Here is a 24,402-nt window from a genome sequence, read left to right on the forward strand (position 1 = left end):
TCATTCATGTTTTCTACAAGAAATGGGATTTTGGGTTTGAGGTAGTTATTTTAGCAGAAGAAAAACTACATTGTTAAAGTCTTTCATGGCTCCATTATATTTTTCTGCCAAACTAAACAAAGAAACACATTTGCCTTTCGGTTGTTTCATATGCTTCATTTCAGCTCTCAGCCCTGCCATTTAAAATAATCCATCCATATTATATTTTGGCAAGGTTTCAAGAAGTCAAAACCCATGTTGTGTTAGATAACATGATATTTTGTATTAAACCTCAGCATATGATTAGATTGTATTTCTAGAACCAGATTTGGAAAGGGTTAATTTCTGCTCGAGATATAATCATTGGTCTTTAGATGAGGCAAACTGATTTTAATTAATAAAATAATTCTTAAAAATTATACAAACAGCAATGAAACCAAAGTTCTCACCACATGTTGTCAAGAGAGATTCCATGGTACTTTTCACAAAGGTAGCGTTCTAGGTTTCCCTGCCCAGTTGTCACTCATGCAAGTAGTCACTTCAGCTTCCGTTGGCTCACCCATGGGGAAAGGGGATTTCAGGGTTGGACACTAAGTAAGAATATTATAACCTTCCCAAACTCCAACTGTTATTTTCATTAGATAAATATTATTCTTTCCTTCCTGTCCCTAAATAGTAGCATTGGTCAGTATATTCCATCCAGAGTTGAGTGATCCATAGGAAGTTCTCCCACTGCCTCCATGCTAGAGGAATTTCTTGTTAGCTACAAGAATCTCCTGCACTTTATCCAAAAAGAAATTCTGTGAATTTCACCAACAACTACTGACTGACTTTCTGATGCCAAATATTTTCAATTAATTAATTTTAATGCCACCAGCTGAATTTACTTGCATGTGTTACCTCACACTGTCATCTGCATTAATCTTTCTGACTTGCCTTTATAGACTTTAAGGCCAAAAGGGACTGTTACAATCATCTAGTCTAACCTTGTGCACATTGCAGGCCACAGAACCTCACCCACCCACTCCTGTAGTCATAGGCGCTGACTCCGTGGGTGCTCTGGGGCTGGAGCACCTATGGGGAAAAACTGGTGGGTGCTCTGCACCCACCGGTAGCTTCCCGCCCCGCCCCAGCTCACCTCCGCCTCCTCCCCTGAGCATACTGCTGCGTCCTGCTTCTCCCCCCTCCCTCCCAGCTGTTTCGCGGGGCAAACGCTGGGAGGGAGGGAGGGGGGAGGAGGAGGAACGTGGTGCGCTCGGAGAAGAGGCGGGGCCAGAGCAGGGATTTGGGGAGGGGTCCAATAGGGCAGGGAGGGGGCAGAGTTGGGGCTGGGGGGCACGAGCACCCACCAGCACCAAGGAAAGTTGGTGGCTGTGCCTGTAGTAGGCCCATAACCTCTGGTTGAGTTACTGAAATCCTCTAATCTTGATTTAAAGACTTCAAGTTACAGAGAATCCACCCTTTACTCTAGTTCAAGTAACCTGTGCAGAGGAAGGTGAAGAACCTCCCAGGGTCTCTGCTAATCTGGCCTGGGGGGAAATTCCTTCCTGACCCAAATATGGTCATCTAACTGACCCTAAGTCACCCAAATATGGTGATCTAACCCTAAGCATGTGGGCAAGACTCACCAGCCAGACGCCTGGGAAAGAATTCTCTGTAGTAACTCAGTGTCCTCCCTCTGTAGTGTCTCGCCTCCAGCTGTTCGAGATACTAGCTAATAGCAGTTGTGGATGGCCCACATAGCCCATTGTAAGCAATCTCATCGTACCATCCCCTCCATAAATTTATCAAGCCCAGTCTTAAAACAAGCTAGGTGTTTTGCCCCTTTACCCTTTGTATGTTACAAAGTCCTTCCTCTTGCCTTTGTCCGCTTCTGCTCTATCACTTCTCTTCATCCATCCTGTTTTACCAACTTCTCCAGTCTCACACCCTTCCTGCAGAGATTATGGAGAAGCAGCACACTGTGCTTCCAGTGAATGCAAGACTGTCTTTATTTCCTGTTTACACAGACCCTTACCTCCTGGTTATATGTCCCCTACTGAACACACTGAATAGTAGGTCTAATGTCATAACAAGCACTACGCTCCCATCTTCCTCCCTTCTTTACCTCAATTCAATTCTTTCAGATAAAAACTTGGTTTATGAAAATAAGGTATTTTTCAGAGTACATATATCTGTATGTAGATAGATACATGTATACACCCATATTATATTATATAATATTATGTATATATAATTGGACTGTTAAGACATTCAGTTAACAGATCTAAATAACCATGTGATCTTATGATTGTAACCTTTGTTCTCCATTCCGTTATTCTCACTGTTTGCTGCTCCAACTCATTGTATCATGTCTAAAATTAGACTAAGCACTTCGAGGCAACTGAAGTGCTTAGTCTGTCAGGCATCCAGAACATTTTTGGCCCTATATTGATAAAAGTAAACATTGAACACAAGAGGTGCTAGGATAAGGCCTATGGAACTCTGCAGCTATGGGCTGTTGGAGAGACTGATCGGTTGCCCAGCAATTCCCCTTTGTGCTCTCTCTCTGAAATAAAAAAGTGGAGACATTTCAAGATATTCCTTCCAGGTACTGTTATCAAGAAAGAAGCAGCTCATGATTCATGTTGCTGATATCAGCAGTTGATATCTGGCCTGTTTAGTGGCCTCAGGAAATCACTGATTAATGGCCACTTACACTGTGATGAATGCTGTTTCCATGCCACAGCCTGGCCTGGTTGATGATTAGAATTAAAAAAAAAAAAAAAAAAAAAGGCTGTTTATTAAGTGTTGCCTGGCCACTGCTTTCTCAGAATATTAAGTGAGACCGTTAGCTGAAATGCTTGCTGCCAGGCACCCTTGCCTTTTGAGATCTAGACCAGGACATATTTAAGAGTTGCCAGCAGCATGTGCTTCCTTTGGGAAGTATTTGTGTTCTCCTGTCACCGAAGGGCTTAGGCCAGGGGTGGGCAAACTATGGCCCGCGGGCAGGATCCGGCCCATCAGGGCTTTGGAGCCGGCCCGTGGGATTGCTCCCCGTGGTGCCGCAGGCCCTGTGCTGCTCTCAGAAGCGGCCGGCGCCACGTCCCTGCATGGCCCCTGGGGGAGGGAGAGCAGAGGTCTCCATGGGTTGCCCTTGCCTCCGGCACCGCCCCCACCCCAGCAGCTCCCATTGGCCATGAATGGGGAACCGCAGCCAATGGGAGGGGGGTACCTGGAGGCGTGGCAAGGGCAGCGCGCGGAGCCCTGTGCCCCCTCCTCCCCCAGGGGCCGTGCAGGGACATGGTTCTGGCCACTTCCCGGGGTGGCACCCCAATTCCCTGCCCTGAGCCCCCTACCTGCACCTTGCACCCCAACTCTCTGCCCTGTGCCCCCGCTGCACCCTCGTGCACCCCAACTCCCTTTCCGAGCCCCCTCATACACCCCGCACCCCTCCTCTGCCCCAATCCCTTGCCCTGAGCCCTTTCCTGCATACCACACCCCCTCCCACACCCCGCACTCCCTCCCGCACTCCAACCCCCTGCCCTACAATTTCCCCTCCCAGATGTGGCCCTCAGCCCAAAGAGTTTGTCCCACCCCCCCCCCCACTCCCCGGCTTAGGCAGTCTCCAGGTTCTAATCAGCCAAGAAGGGAAAAGGATCCATTTCCTTCTTGAGTGACATTCACACAGTGCATGAAAACCAAAAATAAAAACCAAACAGACTCTGAGGAGGAGTTTAGGAGAACTGCCCCAAATTTGCTTATGCTTCTCTGGGTGGATGTAATTCCCCATGTCATTCTATGAGATGCATAAGAATGATACATGTCCAAATAAAATAAAATAAAATGATTTTGTACGCAAATAATATAGCATCAAGATAGTGACACAAACCCACAAAATCAGTTAAATAAGAAATATAACCAACTGATTCCTTTTAGTACCTAACTCTAAAAGGTCTGGTTTGGGGTCAAATTCTGCCACCCTTACCCACAGTGACTACTATGATATGACTCAGCATAAGTAAGGGTGGCAAAATATGCCCTTTGAGGTTTCCCTACTGCATCCGTTGTCTTTAGGATGTGGATGCATCTTATGATGCACTTGTCTTACCAGTGTCTCTCTTTGCTTGTGTAAGTTTGTGGTCCAAGTTTAGAAGAAGGTATTTTTTATCTGAAGCTAGAGAAGCAGTTTTAGTGAATCACATTTATAATCCACTATTTGGTCAAAGGCCTACACCACATTGTTTAAATAAAGAGCTCTGTACAAGACATCCTGAACTGCTAGAAATATAATATTACATTCAGTATCTGAGTTAAGTCTGAAGTGCAGTTTGTGGTTTACGTCAGTACATTTTTTAAACCAGGAATATTATATGTAGAGCGAGACAGATTCTATGTCAGCAATTATTTCAAGAGTGAGTGGAGAATATATATTTGTCAGTGAACAAAGATAATGGCTGACCTGACATCATTTGGGTTGGGTAAAGAGGAAGTAAAATCAATATCCAAATCAACTGGATTTTAGAATTCCCCAGTCTTTCATAAGTTCATCAGAAGTAGATATTCAGAGACATTTTGTACCATGCCTTCACTTTTATGTTTTGAAGAGAATTTGAAATGAGAAAGATTTCTGAGTACTTTCAATCCCTGAAGAGCCCCTAAATTTTATTTAATGCGCCACTTTCCATGCTTATGGAGCCCTCCATAGGCCTAATCCAAAACTCAGCTGGACCTTGGATCAGTCCCAAGTTTGCACCTGAACCCTCCCTATATACTGAGACTTCTGGATTCCAATACCTCTGGTTAAAACCTAGAATTCTGGTTACCTATTCCAGGGACAGGAAATATATATCTTAAATTGCTAAACCAGTTTTTGCTCAATCCTTCAAAACCTCCCAAAAAGTTGGATCCTAGGCTGAGAACAAATATACTGTGTATTAAGCCAAAAAAGGAAACATTTGACCAAGTAATTAGCATTTGAAAATAAGCCTTTGTAATAGCAACTTGTGCAACCTTAACTATATAACAAGAAGAAGAGGAGTACTTGTGGCATCTTAGAGACTAACCAATTTATTTGAGCATAAGCTTTCGTGAGCTACAGCTCACTTCATCGCTGTAGCTGTATTTTGCGAATACAGACTAACATGGCTGTTACTCTGAAACCTGTCATTATATAACAAGATATTCAGTTGGGGGAGTCTAAGAATGAATTACTGCATTTGTACAAGGGACAAAAAATCTCAACGAGACAGCTGCAGTCCTGTTCCCATCCCCCCTAATCTCCTTGAAAAGAGTATTTTATTAAAAGTAGCCCTTACAAGATTGCCAATGTTTGGGTAGTTTCCCAAAAGGAAATTCATCTGCCTCATTCTAAAGAACAAGTCAATACAGAAAATCCATTATCTTCTTAGTAAATTTCCCTACGGTCACACATTCCTAGTATATTGTGTCATCTTGGGAGGAATGGGTGAAGGATCTAAAGCTTACTATCTGAGGCTGTTTTTGCAGTTTAGGAATTTCTCATATCAGATTAAAAGAAAAGCAAAATCCAATATAAAATTCAACTGCTGCTTAACAAAAAGTGACAGGTTTCAGAGTAACAGCCGTGTTAGTCTGTATTTGCAAAAAGAAAAGGAGTACTTGTGGCACCTTGGAGACTAACCAATTTATTTGAGCATAAGCTTTCGTGAGCTACAGCTCACTTCATCGGATGCATACTGTGGAAACTGCAGAAGACATTATATACACAGAGACCATGAAACAATACCTCCTCCCACCCCACTCTCCTGCTGGTAATAGCTTATCTAAAGTGATCACTCTCCTTACAATGTGTTTGATAATCAAGGTGGGCCATTTCCAGCACAAATCCAGGTTTTCTCACCCCCCTCCTTTTTTTTTTTAATCAAAAACCACACACACAAACTCACTCTCCTGCTGGTAATAGCTTATCCAAAGTGACCACTCTCCTTACAATGTGTATGAAAATCAAGGTGGGCCATTTCCAGCACAAATCTAGGTTTTCTCACCCCGCCCCCCCAAAACACACACACACACAAACTCATTCTCCTGCTGGTAAAAGCTTGATTATCATGCACATTGTAGGGAGAGTGGTCACTTTGGATAAGCTATTACCAGCAGGAGAGTGAGTTTGTGTGTGTGTGTGGGGGGGGGTGAGAAAACCTGGATTTGTGCTGAAAATGGCCCACCTTGATTTTCATACGCATTGTAAAGAGAGTGGTCACTTTGGATGGGCTATTACCAGCAGCAGAGTGAGTTTGTGTGTGTGTGTGTGGGGGGGGTGAGAAAACCTGGATTTGGGCTGAAAATGGCCCACCTTGATTTTCATACACATTGTAAGGAGAGTGATCACTTTAGATAAGCTATTACCAGCAGGAGAGTGGGGTGGGAGGAGGTATTGTTTCATGGTCTCTGTGTATATAATGTCTTCTGCAGTTTCCACAGTATGCATCCGATGAAGTGAGCTGTAGCTCACGAAAGCTTATGCTCAAATAAATTGGTTAGTCTCTAAGGTGCCACAAGTACTCCTTTTCTTTTAACAAAAAGTGTATCTCTACAAAACCAAAAGTTTTACAAATATTTGCTTAATGTTCAATGGAGGCCTTAAGATTTAAGATTCAAGTGGAATTATTATTTTTAAAGGTAGTATATACAATAAAGCACAATTCAAAATATATTGTGTGTGACCTTCTGCTCTGGGGGTCAGAAGCAGCTGGGCCATGTACAATTTTTGCCAATTGCATGCAGGAGACAGGAGGGGATGGAATGAGCATGAAGAGTGTGTGTTAGTGGTCTCTCCGTTTACTTCCCCCAACCCCTGATCATTCTTGGCCAGATTCAGGTATCCTCACTCCACCAGAGTAGCACCTTACTCCACATGTGGTCCCATTGACTTCATGATAGGAAAGATTCAGTCATGCATCAGTGACAGCTTTTCGTTACATCAGAATATCAGAAATTTAAACTCAGGCTTTTATTGGCCCAAAGAGTTAGAAACAGGAGCATTGTACTACTGGAGAAAGGAGACTTCAATTCTCCACTGGGACCATGCCCTCTAGTAAGTCCCAAGATGACTGACTTTAACAGAAGATAGGATAGGTTACTTCTAGAGCTCCTTCTGAGATCTGTATAATGGAACTAATGGTAACTGTTGACTTTACAGTTGGAGGGTTATAAACTGTAGTCCCAATAAACTTTAAAACTTTCTAGACCATTCCTAAAATGGGTTTTTCTGTGGCATATAAGGTTATCTGATGGTCTAGGGTGCTATACAGGCCTTTTCAAAACTGATTAGGGATAACCTACATAACATATACTTGTGAATAATACCTATACCTTGTCCAACACCCTCCCTTTCTGAAGGTGGGGGAAAGTGAGTGGTATAGGGGCAGCTGCAAGCCAAATGGGAACTTCCTTATGACAGAAATCCTAACTGTGAATTCCTTTATGATGGGAATCCCCAACTATCCCTATCGAGGAGCTGTAAGTCCTATAGCCAGAGTGGCACAAAGGAGACTTAACCTGGGATCTGTCCCCTTAAATCATTTTGATGGCTAGAATTAGCAGAAAACTTTCTCCACATTTGTAGGGATTTTGCTAAAAAAACCTTTGTGTTCTCTGACCACTTTTCAGGAATATATTTTTCACGACCTGCAGAATTAGACCTTTTGAATATACTTATTTTGCTTTGCAGCCTGTTCTGCACTAATTTCTACAGTAACTAGAGTTTAGTACCAAACTAAAGTCTTCTGTCTGACTAAATGGAAAGAAAAACAAAAGGTGGGTTCATATATTAGCAACTGACAGCATTAGAAAAAAGCATCAAGTTACATTTCAGTGACCATGAAAGTGACTTACTCAAACTGATAGCACAGGAAATGGAAGAGGTGAAAAATGCAAAAGATATGGTAAATTCAGTAACAGTAAGACATAAGACTACGCACAAAATTTCATAACCTAAGTTGTATTTAGTACAGTTTAAAATTAAGGAGAAAAGAATCTAACTAGATAAGATTATAGCAATTCTGACAATTTATTTCACTACTGCCTTTGGATAATTCACTGTGCTTAAAAATATATATCATCATTTCCCCCCATTTACTCTAATCAATAGGATCCCAAACTGGACTACGTCCCTAGTTCTCATCACTGAGCTAACCGAAGCAGGGTTTTGCCTTGTGGTAGAAAAGGTATTTTGATCCACGCAGTACTTTTTAACAAATGATAGCGCCATCTTTTTCTCATTGACACTGCTGTAAGGAAGAAGAAAACTAGGCCTATCATTTTTAATCTGACAGCATGCCTACCGGACAAATATTTACTGAATGTAGCTTGATTTGGAAAAGGTAGTAATAGACATTAGTGGTTTCTGTTTGCACTCAATTAATATTTGAATGTTGAAATGCTGTTTCTCACACATCTGTTTCTTCTCCCTCTAAAAAATAAAATGTGATTGAAACAAGGTAAGTCTAAAAAAATCATGACATATGTTTCAGAAAGCAGTCAGAAGTTTTGCTTTTGACACGATAATACCAACAACAATAAAAAAAAGCCCACATCTGAATCTGAAGTATGAGGGAAGAATATCTGCTGGATAAAATGTCTAATTTTTCTGTTCTGTGTTCACCTCAGAAGATTGATTGGTCTTCCTGTTTTGATATGAGGCAACAATTACTGGACTGTAAACTATGTGCCAAATATAAAATGTCCCCCAACATCTTACAGGCAGTAAACCAACTCCCGGCCTGTGGCATGTAGGTGCACTGCATGTGTTAAGGAGGAGAGCAACTGTAAAGAGTCTCTTCCTTCATGGTGTACCTAAACAGCACCGGGCAAGTATTAAGACCACTGCTAGGATCGAGACTCAGTGTTATGCCACAAGGCCAAGTCTTCAGCTGGCTAATCCTTGATTGCAGCTGACAACAGGGTTTTGTGGGTCTGAAGGAATCAATAGAAAATGATAATTTTTTCTGTTTTTGAACCATTCTATAAAATTTAACAGAAAATAATATGCCAACTGTCGAATGGTTCAAGGACCCATAGAATGGAGACCATTCTCAGTTCAACTATATTTGTGGAGGTTCCATTTGACCAGATCCTGCTATCAGGTTCTCCCCAACAAGCTGATGTTAAAGAGTGTGTGCATAGATGGGACAATTTTCATCTCCCTGTTGTCCTTGCCAGACTACCCACTACTTTTTAAGGACTTAGCATCTTTAAATGAAAGAACTTAATGTCTTTGGGGGTGATTGGAGGGGCTTCTGTTTTTGTTATTTTTTCCTAGATTTCTGCATGAATTTTCAATGGAGCAATGCTGAAAATCTGTTCCCAATTCCCCCTCCCCGCAGACTCCGCATTAGTAAACATAAAAGATTAATATAAATAGCTGCCAGATTTTCAAGATTGTGATAAGAACATTAGAACTTTTAGAATACTAGCAATATTTCAGAAACATAGGAGCTTGAGAGGGATATGCAAATTTACACTAACCAATTTAGGATCAGGCCATCTACATACTTTGATATGGTTTACAGAATTTCAATACAAAGTTTAAATGGAAGCTGCTGAAAGATACTGATTGCTTTAGATTATCAAATCTAAAGGATTTTAAAAAAATAATTCATTTTTGGCCAGGTTTGCTTTTCACATTTCATTCTAGGCAGGGGGCAGGCACCACCAATTTGGTTAACTTAATATAATCTCGCTACTCACATATATACATCATTTGAAAGCTTGTTGTGTCTACTTTAAGATGAAATATTATGTGGAACTGTCAAGTGGCGCCATTAGAGATAAACAAGGATCCTCCCCTTAACATGTTAATATGACTACTTTGAAATCTTTACATTTGTTTCTGTTAGTTTAATGACTCTAAGATATAAAATTCAGTTTTGTTGTAACCTCAAAGCAACACAACAACAATCTAAAGGGTAAAACAAACTCTAATAAATTTGTCCAGGTGTCATTGAAATGTAATAGCTCTAGTGACATTTCTAGTCAACACTATTATCATCATCTTGTTCATCATTACAATCTTTGTTGAGAGTGCATGAGTTGCCACAGTCTTCACCACCTTGGCATGTACACAATCTGTGCAGAGAAGATTGTTCTGACTACAGACACAATTGATCAAAGAAAAGGAGTATTTGTGGCACCTTAGAGACTAACCAATTTATTTGAGCATAAGCTTTCATGAGCTAAAGCTTATGCTCAAATAAATTTGTTAGTCTCTAAGGTGCCACAAGTACTCCTTTTCTTTTTGCGAATAGAGACTAACACGGCTGCTACTCTGAAACCTGTTGATTGTTCAGTGACCCCTACTAGTACAGGCACAAATAAGATGTTGTAGAAGCTCGGAAACCATTGAGTCTTTGAAGAATGCAGGGTATAGTTTGTCATCCACATTCTTCCATCCTTGTTTGCAATGGTGATCCAATATCTGGTTTACTTATGTGTGAAGACATCTAAATCTTTGTTTGCCACGATGCTCTTTTGACATGCTCTTCAAAACTGTCCTCACAAACCTGGGAGTTTGGCCAGTGACTTTTCCTTTTTGATGGCTAGATTGAGATGCAAGCAATTCAGGTCTCTGTGTATCTCCTTTTCTTTCTCGCTCTGGTCATACAGCACTCTCTTCCTACTTTGTGAAATGTGATGGGCCTGTGAATCTGGCCTAAGAAGTCTGCTTTGCTTAAAGCCAGCCGAAAAAGCAAGTTAGGATTCCCCTAGGGTATAGCAAGTTAGGGATTCCCCAGGGAAATGGGCATGGCTAGAATGTGCTGTGTTCCAGTAATCTCTAGAACATTAAGACTGCTGTAATTGTGTACACACACACACAGCTAAATAATCATATTGTGTTCACGTTCAGCTTAAACAATAGTTGAACCTGGCTTTTTATAGAAATTGAGATGGCAACATATATCTAGGAAACACTGTGAGCTCATCTTTCAGAAAAGTTCAAAAAAAAATTAACAGATATCTACAAACAACCCACCCATGCACACCAAAGCCCATTCTCAGCTTTGTTCCATAACATTATTAGGTGCTAGTTATTGGCAATTCAGAAAGCATGCCCTTATTGTTCCTATCTGACAGCTGAACTTCCTGCCTTTACGTCTGTCCATAAGATGTTCAGGAAGGATGGTTTATTTTACATTTTGCCTGGAGTGCTTTTATGACTAATTTAGAGAACTGAGTCACACTGACATTTTCCATATCTATGTCCCCCCGCCCCCCTCATTTTCTCCTTTGTCCATTTCTCCGCCACTGAACATTAGTGCTATGTATCCTTCTTCTCTTATATTCCTTATACCAAACCTAGTGAGTAGTTATTTAGATTTTGGCACTTGTTTTTAAATCCAGTTAAATATCATTGTGCTTTCATTACAGAGTTATCATAAAAGAAGCTCATGTTCATGCTGATCCTGAAGTAGAATTTTGCACAAGTCATTTTTTGTTGCTTGTTCTATTTTTTCATATTTCAGTATGACCTTGTTCATTGTTTAAATAATCTATGGACAAGACAGAGAAAATATTCTTTTGATTTTAATAATGAGTGAAAATGATTTATAGTTACATGAGATTTGTGTAATTCTGCTAAAGCAGACATAACATTCTGCTAATTCTTAAAACTGTAATTGCCTCTAAAGGCATGGGCTCATAGGATTTGAAAATAGTCTAGCAGACAGACCACAGAACACTGCCTGAATAAATCTGTCTCTCTCCCTGGAGCTTCCACTGTATTCAATTGACTCCAAGCATTGTTTGAAAAGCATGAGACATTTCATGACAAACTCTGGGTTACTGGTTAAAATTAGCATAAAATGTTTCACTGATGGTTTGGATCTAAACAGCCAATGCTATCCATGAGCTTGCCAAAATGCCCATATCCTGACATGTTCACTACCAGCAAATAGTTCCTATTGTAAGAGAACTGTTTCTTCAGTCTCTTTAGGAAACAAAAATCTACAGTTTTGCAATCCCTGATTACTAGACTTTGCTTCTGGACATCTGACGACAGTACCTAACACATGCTAAGGAAAAACCAACCAACTTTTGACATCCTCTGGGCAGAATTTCTTGCCTTCTTCCCCCAAAGAAAGTCTTTTGCAAAACAAAGACTTACAAAGTACTCACCAACCAAATTGCTGTGAGCAGTTCTTGAAAGAGAATTGGCGAATTCCTGAAGTGTGTTGAGCTTGCTTATCCACTATCAGTTCTTGTTAGGAGTGGTGGAGATATAATGGGAAAAATGCAATCTGATCCTGCTATAATGCAGCTGTAGCAGCCTGCTGATTACGCTGCCAGAGGTTGCTCCTCTGTTTGCTGTGAAGAGAGGCTTATTCTGGCCAAGATTCAATGAGATCCAAGGCAGGGGAAGCTTCCTGTTTAGAGTGTTGTGACCTCGCTTGCTTTTTAGGGTAACTTTTCTAAATAGCACCAACCAGGAAAGAAGCGTGCGAAACTGGATAAGGAGGAAGTCTAAATGCTAGCTCAGTTTACACTTCAGTACATTGATGACAGTCATAAAGCTGCTTCATTGTTTACTTCACAGAGATATGTTAAAACTTAGCATGTATTCTGCTTGCATCATATTCCCTTTATGTAATAAATGAAGTTCTGTTCAAGAGGGAAATGATTTATCCATTATATTATATAGATTCAACACAGGGTCTACATTGGCTTCTGCTGTATGGTGACTATAACTTTCCCTCTACTGAGGTGCCTTGTGAGCACCCAGTGCAGCCCCAAGAGCTGGGGGCACTGGATTGAAGAGGGGCATGGCGAAGGATGTGCAGATATAGCTCATCTCCTCAGCAGCATCTGCTGATCAGGGTTTCTATGGAGCCTCTGGTTAAAATTAAAAGCTGTCCCGTTGCTAGAAATATTGCCTGCCCTCCATTGTAGGCAATCCCCCAGCCCTACCTGAGTGACAGTAGTCCTTGCTCACACAGGAGGGACAGGTAGGAATTCTCTTCACCAGTTTATAACTTCAAAGGTGATGTCCCCAGAATGAGGTACTTTTACATAAGGCCAACATTTTCAAAAGCCACTAGTGAGTTTTGAGTGCCCAACTTTGGGGGCCCAACCTTAGAGGTGACCTGATTTTCAGATAATGCTGAACACTGACTCTCTGAAGATCTCAGCTTGAACACTCAAAAATTGAGACACCCAAAATCACCAATCCATTTCTGAATCTCTTGAGGTATATGTTTACAGTTTGGGTAAAAATACTGGATGAAAAACTGAATCACAAGCCATGCTGCCTGATACTATTTTTCTTAATCTGGTAACCCTTATTTACCAAATCATCATGAAAGATTCAGAATAGTCCCCAATCCATGCAAAAGTGTCCTGCTTTAGGAGTATTATAAACCCCAAACTCAGATAGGTTTTGGGGGAACTATGCCGAGTTTTAGGCACAGGGGAAAGGGTTTAATAGCTTTTTTATAGATCTTTTATGGAAGTTAGGCAAAATTTGCCAATTTCAGCTGAAATTAAAAACAAAATTGTCATCCCCTGCTATGTTCCAAATTTCTTGGAATTTCACTTAACTTTGAAATTCTAGCAGGTGGTTTCTATGGAAGGGATCAGCCAGACACAACAGCTCCCTTTTCATACATTGGGGCCTAGTTCTGTATACACTTACGCACAAGTAACTTTTATTGTGCATAGTTCCTTTGAAACTAATGGCATTTCTCACATCAATAAAGTTACATGTGTGAGAATACGTTTGTAGAGTCATGACATTGGTTCAGCATCTTCAGTGAAGATCCATAAACTTGAATGCTTTGGGGGGGAGAGGAGTGGGGAGGAGAAACCACATATAAACAATATTCTCAGGGACACAGGGAGAATGATGTGTCTATTTTCATTAAAAATTGGCTGATTTACAAGAACTTTGATAAGTAATGAAACCAAACCAGAGTTCAAATTTTTCACTGTAGATAGAAAGCACAAAATGAGAAGCCTAGCTCAAAGGACAGCATCTCTCATTTGAGGACGAGCCTGTTTTCCTTTAGATTTTGATGAGGTAGCTCCGGTTCTCCACTATACATTCAATCCTCACAATTTACCAAATGACAACTATTTATCTTTGGATTTCTTTGATTTATAATTAGGAGCTGACAGACTGTGACTGAAGTTGGGAACAGACTTTGAAGATGAAACCAGACTGATTTGAGCTTTCAGCATCACTAAATAAGGTCTGACATACAGTCTGATCCAAAGCCCACTGAAGTCAGTGGAAAGATTTGCAGTGCCTTTAACAGGCTGCTGCAATTTTTACAGGGTTTTTCTTCGTGTCTTTTGCTTTTATTCAGTAGATTCAGTGAGATGGAATTTGAGAGTTTTAAATCCCTAGAGTCATTAGAAAAGTGCTAGCATTGGATTATCATCTCAAGAAGACCGCAGTAATTTCTCAAAGTGTACAACAAACCAACAAAACAGAATGTTCACTGACTTAAAGTCTCCTCCTAAACTATCACCACTCTGTAAATATATCTGGAATAGTAATGCAGTGATATACTGTTCTAGGAACTCAAAGTTTAATTCTGGAATTTTCTAATTTTTCTGTGTGCAACTTTTCAATCTGCATGTTCTTTTATTGTATTTTTATGTAATATATGTGCATACACATCAATCTTCAGTACAAAGATTACAATTACAAATAGCCTTTGATAAGATTTAAGAGATCTGATTTCTGATGTGATTTAACACTGGACTCAGTGTATGGCCATACCACAAGCCACCAGAGAGGTGATCACTAGCTGCCACAGGAACTCAGTTAAATCGTGATGAAGAGACATGTATAAAACGGAAGTAGTCAAGAAAATAGACAAACAAACAAAAAGACTAAACATGAGCAAATTTGTTGTAGACGTGTGCTTTTTAAAACACTGCTCTCACTTGCTTCCCTTATCCAAATCTTAATCTTTCAATAAACTTCCCCTCTCTTATTCTTGACAATACTAAATGAGTTCTATACAGACAGGGTCCTTCACCCTCTATCTGGTGTCTGTAATGTAGCAGCCCAGACAGCATCAGCAAGAGCCCTTTATAACAAGCTGCAGGTGGCTCCCATGCTCAGCCAGGCAGATCCACTGGACAAAGTGGTGAACCTTCCCTGAATTTTTTTTTGTATCTTTAACCCTTTGTTTTCCCAATAGCCTGTTAAAGTGTGGGTATGGGCAGGCAGCTAGTGGGTATGAGCTCATAACAGGAATCTTTTCTGCTGTTGATAAATTTCCTCATGGAATTCAATGACATGGAAGCCCCACTGTGTCCCAGGACAATCACTGTAAATTAGCAATACTATTAAGGCTTTGCATTTTCACATTGACTTCCATCCAAGGAGCACAAAGCATTTTACAAATATTACCCACTTGCGAGATATTATTTGCAGTTTACGATGGGAAACTAAGGAAATGAGAAGTAAAGGATCAGCTTTACAGAAGTAGGTGTGTGCAAATTAACTTGCATGCCTATGATAAGTGTGCAAATAGCTAGGGAGTGCATGTGTAGCATATGTCATGCACATGTCTGTTGGGCGCATACCTTAGGCTTGCACAAACAGAAACAGGTGTTCAATTGTGCCACGTCTAATTCTGAAATTTGGCACTGTGAATGTTGCAGCTCTGACAGAGATTTGAGTTAGCCACCCGAGCTCAGATCTAGGGGGTCCGAGCAGCTGCCAAAGCTGTGATGTCCACACTGTTATTTTTAGCCTGCTAGCTCAAGCTGAGCCCAACCATCTACACTGCAATTTTACAGGCCCATAGCCTGAGCCCTGTAAGCCTCAATCAGCTGACATGGGCCAGCCATGGGCATTTAATTGCAGTGTAGATATAAATTAAGTGACCTAAAACCAACCCAAGACGCCTTTACTGAGGTGTGTTTTCTGATTAGCCTCGCCACTGGAGTTAGCACACTAAAAACAAAACAAGGAAAAAAACCCACTAAAAAAAAATCGAAAAAATCGACAAAAGCAAAGTCGCCAAAGCATGTCTACATTTGCTCCCCGTCAACAGATCATGTCCACATTTGGGGCATTGTTGTCGACAGCGAGAGCAATGGACTGTGGGTATGTATCCCACAGTGCCTGGTGACACCATCCATCACTGTGGGAATGTGGAAACGGAGCACGGTGCATCCTGGGATGTGCAAAATGTACCATCATGCACCACTTTGTGTCCCAGTCCTCCAATGGTTTCTGGCTTCCTTTCGCACTGTTTTTTCCAACTGTCAGTCTTTTGTAGTGCGCGCCAGCATCTGCAGCGAGAGAGGATGGATCCCACGCTTCTCTCCTATGCGCTGTTAGCTGTCATGACGACACAGTTACTTGCAGAGTTACTGACAGAGGATGAATCGCAGGCACTCGAGTGTGATATGGACAGCAGCAACTTATCAGTGCTTTGTGCATTCACAGAGCAGCTGCATACGGTAGAGCGTCGCTTTTGGCCTAGGGAAACAAGCACTGATTAGTGGGATCACATTGTCATGCACGTGTGGGATGAAGACCAGTGGGTACAGAACTTTAGGCTGCGTAAAGCAACCTTCCTGGAGCTGTGCTGAGCTGGCCCCCAACCTGCAGCTCAAGGACACCAGACTGAGAGCTGCCATTTTGGTAGAGAGGCATGTTGCAATCGCTGTGTGGAAGCTGGCGAATCCAGACTGCTGCCAGTCAGTTGCAAATCGGTTTGGAGTAGGGAAGTGCATTGTTGGGGCTGTATTACTCCAAGTGTGCAGGACAATAAATCGTATCCTTCCGCAGAGGACCGTGAGTCTGGGAAATGTGCATGCAAAATAGTGGATGGCTTTGCAGAGATGCATTTCCCTAACTGTGGCGGGGCAATTGATGGCACGCACATTCCAATTTTAGTGCCAGACCACCTTGCCTCTGAATACCTCAATAGGAAGGGATACTTCTCCATGGTGTTGCAGGCACTTGTGGATCACTGGGGGCATTTCACGGACATCAATGCAGGCAGGTCTGGAAAGGTGCATGATGCATGCATCTTCAGGAACAGTGGCCTGTACAGAAAGCTGTAGGTGGGGACTTTCTTTCCAGACCACAGGATCACAGTGGGGGATGTGGAAATGCCCATAGTAATCCTGGGAGACCTAGTTTATCCCTTACAGCCCTGGCTCATGAAACCTTACACAGGGCATCTGGACAGCAACAAGGAGCGTTATAACAACAGGCTGAGCAGGTGCTGCATGGTAGTCAAATGTGCCTTTGGCCTTTTGAAAGGTTGCTGGAGGTGTCTCAGTGGCAGGCTAGACCTTACCGAAGATAATATTCCCGTGGTCATAGCCGCGTGCTGCACTTTGAATAATCTGTGTGAATCTAAGGGTGACATATTTGCTCAGGTGTGGAGCACTGAGGCAGAGTGCTTGGCTGCACAATTTGGACAGCCAGATGCTAGGGCTGTCAGAGGAGCCCAGAGGGCTGCTATTAACGTCAGAGAGGCTTTGAGGAACCACATTGACAATGAGGAGCAGTAACATGTCTGCTTTGGAATTGCTTCCCTGGTGCATCCATGTACAATTTTGGGGCCCAAGATCCATGCAACAAAATGCTTTAGAAGCCTGTTCCTGAGATGGATTGATTGCTACATGCTTTTGTAGAACACAGAATAAAAACGCTGTACCATTAAATACAGTAGCCTTTATTTATTGTTAAAAAGGGTAAAACCTCACAACTGTGTGTAGCTCCAACTATCATTGTGCAAGCTGTGAGATGGGGTGGAGCCATGGGGAAACTCAGGAGTGCTCTGAAATGAAAAGGAATGTCTCCTTATCTGCCGAAGTCGGTCGGCAGTGGTGTGTGGGGTGTTCCTCAAGATCTGTGCTGAACAGATGAGGGATTGTTACATTCCAGCAAATGATTGAAACATTTTAGTAACAAGGGCCTTTTGCAAGTAGCAATCACTTTCCCTCTGAACTCTAGGCAGGCACCCAGGTCCGCGAGCACCCCAATCATGGTGAGCGTCAGGAGTCGGGGGAAGGCGGTTGTGCATAAGGACAAAACAGTCATGGCTTGTCGGGCAACTTTGCAGGGAACTCATTCTAAAATTATCCCATACTTTTTCACAGGTGGCCAACCTGCTGGCTGACATCTCGCTCCTGCGAGTAACCAGGGAAACCAGGGCACAACTACTGCATGCTTGTGGTTTTCACCCCAGTCTATAGGCAGCTCAACTATGTGCCACTTTGGTCCCAGCTCCACCGATTGCTAAATGGCATGGTACAGTTTCCTACAATGGGGGAACTAACAAAGCTGCAGTTCCTTGGAATCTGTGACAGAGGATTAACAAGTACCTCTTGGAAACTTTCCAGAGCCTCTCTCTGGAGGATTCCCTGCAGGTCTCAATGTCCATCAACACCCTGCTTGGCCATGCAGATTAGCTACACAGGACAACGTCCAGCTCACAGAAAACACAACCTGCCTCCCACTTTTTGATTCCCTACACAAGCCACAGCAACTTACCTGGCATCTCATCTGCTTCCTGCTACCCGTTGAGCACTTCTGGAGTGGAGAAAAGTTCCTGACTACCTGCCCCACTGGGTGACCCTGCTGGGAGCTGCGAATCCCCTTCTAGCTCGACTTCTTCATTCAGAATTTCAGCCTCCGGGTTATCCCCTCTTTCTGCTGCTTCCGAAGTGTCCAGGGGGCTATCGGTGATGGAGGTGGGGTCACCGAGGATAGCACTCAGCTCCCTATAGAAGTGGCAGGTGTTAGGGGCACCACCGGAGTGATGATTCGCCTCCCGCACCTTATAGGACGCCTGCCTCAGCTTCTTTATCTTCGCTCTGCACAGCTGCGTGTCCTGATCATAGCCCTTTTTGCACAAGCCTCAAGAAATTTGCCCATATGTGTCCTGATTCCTATGGGTCACTCGCAGCTGTGACTGAACAGACTCCTCTCCCCATATACTAATCAGATCCAACAACTCAGCAGTGGTCCAAGCGGGAGCGCATTTGGTGAGATAGCCAGCCATGCTCACCTGGGAAGCTCAACTGGGAAGCCAGCAAGCAGGAAATGAGATTTAAAATTCCTGGGGCTTGCAAGGGGGAGGGGCGGATTGGTTGCAGGGCAGTGGAGTTCAAACCGCTGACCAGAGCGGCAGCATGGGAATTGTGGGACATTTTCTAGAGGCCAATACAATTGAAAAAAAAGCTGTAGTATGTACACTGTTTGTCGACAACAAAGGGAAGGGAAAAGAAAAAAAAGTCTCTCACAGGGATGGAAGTTTTTTGTCAGCAAAACTGGGCGTATTTTTTTTTTTAAAGTCACATTGCAGTGTGTACGGTATCGCTGTTTTGTCGCCAAAAGGCGGTTTTTGGTGGCAAAACTTGCCAGTGCAGACAAGCCCTAAGACCTTGTAGTCTCACTGCCTACTATCTAAAAATAATCTTGCTTACCAAAAGAAATGCAAACTGAGTCATATCTTTCCCTCCCTTGTGTGTTCCTCTCTGAATGCTAAGAAATGCATGCAAACCTCGGAAAAGGAAATAATTCAAGAATATTCTGTCTTCTGCTGTTTCCTACTGAGCTAAAATAGAGACAAGTCAGACAACAGGGGAACATGGGACAGGTAAAAGAAAACAATTAAATGAAAACAATTGCATCATTAACAAGTTTGGGATATAATTTTCAGATGAGGGCCAGGTCTTATTTTTCTGAACTGGGCTGCCTCTCTAACCAATATGTATATTAAAGCCACTGCATGACAGCTTCTCTGACATTGCTCTGCAATGGAGTATAGATGTTTGTGATCTCTCATTGCCCTCTAGTGATTGCACTTCATATCACAGCTGTTCAGCTCATTTAACGGCATCATGAAAGTGCGGCTCCGTCCCAACCTCCCACAAATGAGCTCTAGGTTTATACCTGTAATACTCACAAAATGCAAGGATAAGAGTTAAATTACTTTAAATTTTTCCTCCATTCAGGTCAGTGACATTATGCATCACCCCCATTTCTTCCTCCACATTATGTCATCAACATGCTGATGACATCACAATTTCAAAATCTCACCCAAATTCAAGCTGATCTATAAAGGACGATATAGGGGACATTTTTTGAAATTTTTTCCACAGTTCTCCAATGTTTCCTGTTATTATATCACAGAATTTAAACTAATGTTTAAAAATGCAGGCAAAAATCAAAGTTCTACTGACTTCCAAGGGAGTGGGAGCAGAGGCCAAAAGGCCTTCAGCCTGATCTACTCAAGTGGTCACGATCCCAGCTGCAAGAGATAGCTCAAGGCAAGAAGCCAGTCTGTACTGGTAGCATGCTGATGGGTCAGGTCATAGTTGGTGAGCTGTGCTGAGTTAGAAGCCCAAAGGCCTGCTGAGGTTGAGATAGTGGAACAGGAGCAAGATGAGGGTCCAGGAATGGGGCAAGGTATCAGGAAATGCAGCAAGGTCTATTTGCAGCAGCAAGCAGGGGTCAGCCTAGTTACACAGACGGCCTCCTGGTGTTTCTCCCAGGCCTTAAATAACATGCTTGAGACAATGAGGGGACTCTGACACCACCAAACAGGGCCTCCATGGACAGGGTAGCCACAGAAGCCTGAGCCCACAGGGCTACTAAGCTGGTGTTCCCTGCTCTGCTGTCAAAGGGTGGCGTGGCCACAGCAGCTGCTTAGGAGCAAATAGCTGCAGGTTCTAGACCTGCAGATCCTCCCACCTGCTCTTCTTTCTCTAAACATCTTCCTTCTCTCCTGCCATCTCACTCCTCTTTATTTTAGCTGGGTTTTTTTAAAGAATTGAACACAATGGGGAAAGAGAATGGGGACCCCTGCTTGTGCTAAATATAAGAATGAGTCAGATCTTGATCCTACAAAAACACAGGCATTGCCACGCTAACAAATCAATGGCCCATCAAGGTCAACATCCTGGCTTCACCTGTGGCCATTACAGAGGAAGACAAAACCTCAGTGAAACATTTTTCAATACTAAACTCTGGGCCAAAAATGTCTACCTGACACCATTGGGTAATCTACCATGGAACATAAAGATTAAAAGTCCTTGAAATTGTAGCTTAGCCTAATCAATTCCAGTTTGGGATTGTTATGAATCATAGGACACTAGCTCTCAGAATTTGGTAGTGCATACTTATAGGTAAGTACTGTAGATACTTCAAATGCTAGATCGTGTATGCTGACGCCTGGTGGAGACCAATAGGCCACTTTCATATATGATGAGTAGAAAAGAATCTTAATAGGGCTGGAGTGGAAGGGATGTGCATAGCCAAGACACACTATTGTTAAATTTGATTAAGAATGTAGCCCACAGAGCTAGCTTAACCTTTATTATATTCAGCAATAATGCAAGGAATCTACCAGCTTGTATCCTGTAAGACGTTAGCTTAAGCAAGTTAGCATAAATATTGTCAAGCATAGTAGGCCTGTGACCCTTGGCATAGATAAATGGCCTTGAACCCAAGATATGAGTTCGAATTCATCTTCTCATGGACCACTTCTATTTCCTGCACTTCAAAAGCAAATTTCTAGTCCTATGCCTAGCCTATGCAGCTTGGCTAGGTTTTGCAGAATGCATGTAAGGAAAGAAAAGACTCCACCACAAAATCCACTGAATGGTTCCCTATGGTTGAAGTGACATGTTATTCCTTTTTGACCTGAGCGACTAGTCAAAGCTCAGGGTCCTAATTTGGAGTAGAAATTGATGATGGAGACTGGTATTTCCTTTGATAAAATCTTGTTTATTTACAAGGAATGTACAAAGTCCCATTTCTCTGAACATAGGAAAAACCAAAACTAGGGGGTTGGCTCTTTGCTTACAGCTCAAGCTTTCAGTCAGCAGCCCCAAACAAGAGCCTTCCTCTAGGCTTCTCCCAGGGTCACCACCATGCCTATAGGCTGCTTTTTGACTTGCTTGCTGCCTCTGAGTCTCTCCGTTTCTTGTCTGCCTCTTTCCCCTGTGATGCTTCTCAGGGGGACCCAGGGTTGTGAGGCACCTCACTACCATCTGCCATTAATGTAAGGAAACCTTGTCTGGGCCTGCCATGGGTCAGCTCCCCAGCTTTACAGGCCATGGTCAACACAAGCACTCCCTTCTAGGTCTATGCAGGGTCTACTTTCTCTCCTCAGGTGGCACACAGGTGCTGTCCCCAAGCAGGCCCCCTTGTGGCCCTACAGACCTGCTGCCCTCTACTCTCCCTCTTGGGTCTTACAATGATTTTACTCCCAGAGCAGGCTACTTAGACAAACATTCTCCATTTCTGGGGCTTATTTAATAACTCTAGTGCAATGAACAAAACTCTTTAGCCCCTCAACTCCACCCTTGTTCTGGGAGCCTCTGTGCTAATTCGGGCAGGCTCCTTTTCTATATTCAGGAGTCCCACAGCCCCTGCTGGACCGGTGTAATATTTCAGATAGTCTTACTCTACCTGTATTCAAAAGTTCTGCAGCCCTCCTAGTGCCTGGGTGCTATAAGCCTGGCAGGTTTCTTCCCCTAGGATCAGCCTCTTTCTGAGTCTGTGCTAACTGAAACCAACTGCAGCCTTAAACCAGCTTCTCCCAGTTAGCTCCTTTTACAGTTCAGTCCTACCGCCCTGCAGTGGGAAAGCTCACTGCTAGTTATGAGAGAAGCAGCCGCACATATGTTGTCCTTTCCCAGGGCTTGTCCTGGTTGGCTGGGATAGAGGCAAGTCTTGCCCTATACTGCACTGCAAGGCTCCTGCTCCAAAGCCCTTAAAGTAACAGTAGCATGGGTTTTTCCAAACACGAATCATCAGGACCACTCCGTCCCTCTCAGTATCTGCTTCTGCTATTTCCTAGGCCTTCATGTACCTCCACATTCCTGAAACTTTAAAGGGTCATGCCACAGAACTGGGGCTGACTGATACCTAGTCCCTACTGCCCTCAGAGGGAACAGATTGCCCCGTTATAACCATATTTTCCTATTTGAAGTTCATTGCTTCATGGGAGTTGTAGTTCAGACCCTCATTCTCTCCTATCAGCTGGGCTCCTGGAGGTACTACATCTCCTACGATGCAACACAAATTTCTCCCTGATCAAGCTGAATGGGACATCAATGAGTATTATGAGGGATGAACTGTAACTGGTGTCATCTTCACACACCTCTAATGTACTCTAAGTACACATATGCAGTCTCCTGCTAGCGTTCCTAATTTTGCTTTTAGTTTCATACCTCTGTTCCTGGAATTTGTTTGTATTCCCTTTAACAACTAGAAGTGAGGCACTCTAGGTTATATTTTTAACTCTGTCATGGCTCATTGAGTGAGCTGACCCACTTTTGTACCTCAGTTTCCACAACAGCAAAATGGTGGAAATGATATTTACCCACTGCTTTCAGATCTACTGCTGAAAAGTCTAGGCATTATTATTACTATCATCCTCCTCAATCAAAATCCTGGGAGATGAGGTCTTGGTGCAGTGTTCCTAACATCATCAGAAAGTATTGGAAATCTTGTAAGAGATTGTTTTTACATTTCAGGACTAATGACATTTGGATAAAGAACAAATGACCACACAATTAATTGCATAAAATACCAGGTACAGGCATTTACCAGAAGCTAGTAATCTTTTAGGGCCAGATGGTGTACTCATTGAATTAGGAAAAAACCTTCCATTTATTTCAATGAACTCAGAATCAGGTAGAAGAGGAGAAAGTATTAAACAGCATAAGTTTCTCTAATTTAAACCTTAATTGTCTCTTACTCATATATGAAGTAAGAGACAATTTTTATTTTATGTACTCAATGCAGTTGTTAGAACCCACAGTCAAACATGTTTTTATTTTTAAGATGGCTCTTTATGGAACAAAAAATGTGTATTAATATAGTTAGTTTCATTTGAATTCTACCTTTAAATAGAAGAAATAGTAAACAGTACAGTATAACCCCTTTAAAAAGATTGCATCATTTCACAAAATAACTATTTTAAAATTATGTATTTCTTTAATGGATATTTAAGATACCTGCATTACAGACAGCCTAATTCTGGCGCAGAATAAGCACTAATTATATTAAATACAATAACATTAAATAAACACATTTATATTTTAGCTCAGCCCTTCATTGTGGTTTGCATTGTGGTGCAATGAGAATCTGCAATCTAGTGCCGCACTAGACATTCCTGTAAATGAACTTTACTTTTGGTGCACCTCCTGGAGCACCCATTCCAAATGCATTTCAGACCTAGAATTAATCTGATTAGTCACTGGATGTCACTGTTGCTGCACTAAGAGTGCAGCTATTGTATCTGGAAGTGAAATAGAAATGTGCAGAAATATTTTTCCCTTCAAATTAAAAAAAAAAAATCTATTGTATACTTTAGGTAGTGACTGAATCTTGCTCCCAGGTAATCAATGTGAGTTTTGCCATTTACTTTAATAAGAGCAGGATCAGGCCTTAGGATAAATACAGCTAGAAAG

At 42.3% G+C, this 24,402-nt stretch overlaps 1 protein-coding gene across 6 annotated transcripts in view; it reads right to left on the reverse strand.

Annotated features, from left to right (window-relative positions):
- The window catches only part of TFPI (tissue factor pathway inhibitor), a 106,751-nt gene that overhangs the window by 43,605 nt on the left and 38,744 nt on the right, over positions 1–24,402 (reverse strand). Inside the window, exon 1 of one of the 6 annotated variants that reach the window (XM_048869343.2) lies at positions 12,101–12,363. The exons of 4 other annotated variants lie outside the window; for them this stretch is intronic. The gene's annotated coding sequence lies outside the window, so the exon portion shown is untranslated. Of the gene's footprint in view, positions 1–12,100; positions 12,364–24,402 lie in introns of those variants that run through there. One more of the 6 variants, XM_048869341.2, reaches the window with a different exon arrangement.

Source organism: Caretta caretta, chromosome 11 (assembly GCF_965140235.1).
Source record: "Caretta caretta isolate rCarCar2 chromosome 11, rCarCar1.hap1, whole genome shotgun sequence".
NCBI lineage: Eukaryota > Metazoa > Chordata > Testudines > Cheloniidae > Caretta > Caretta caretta.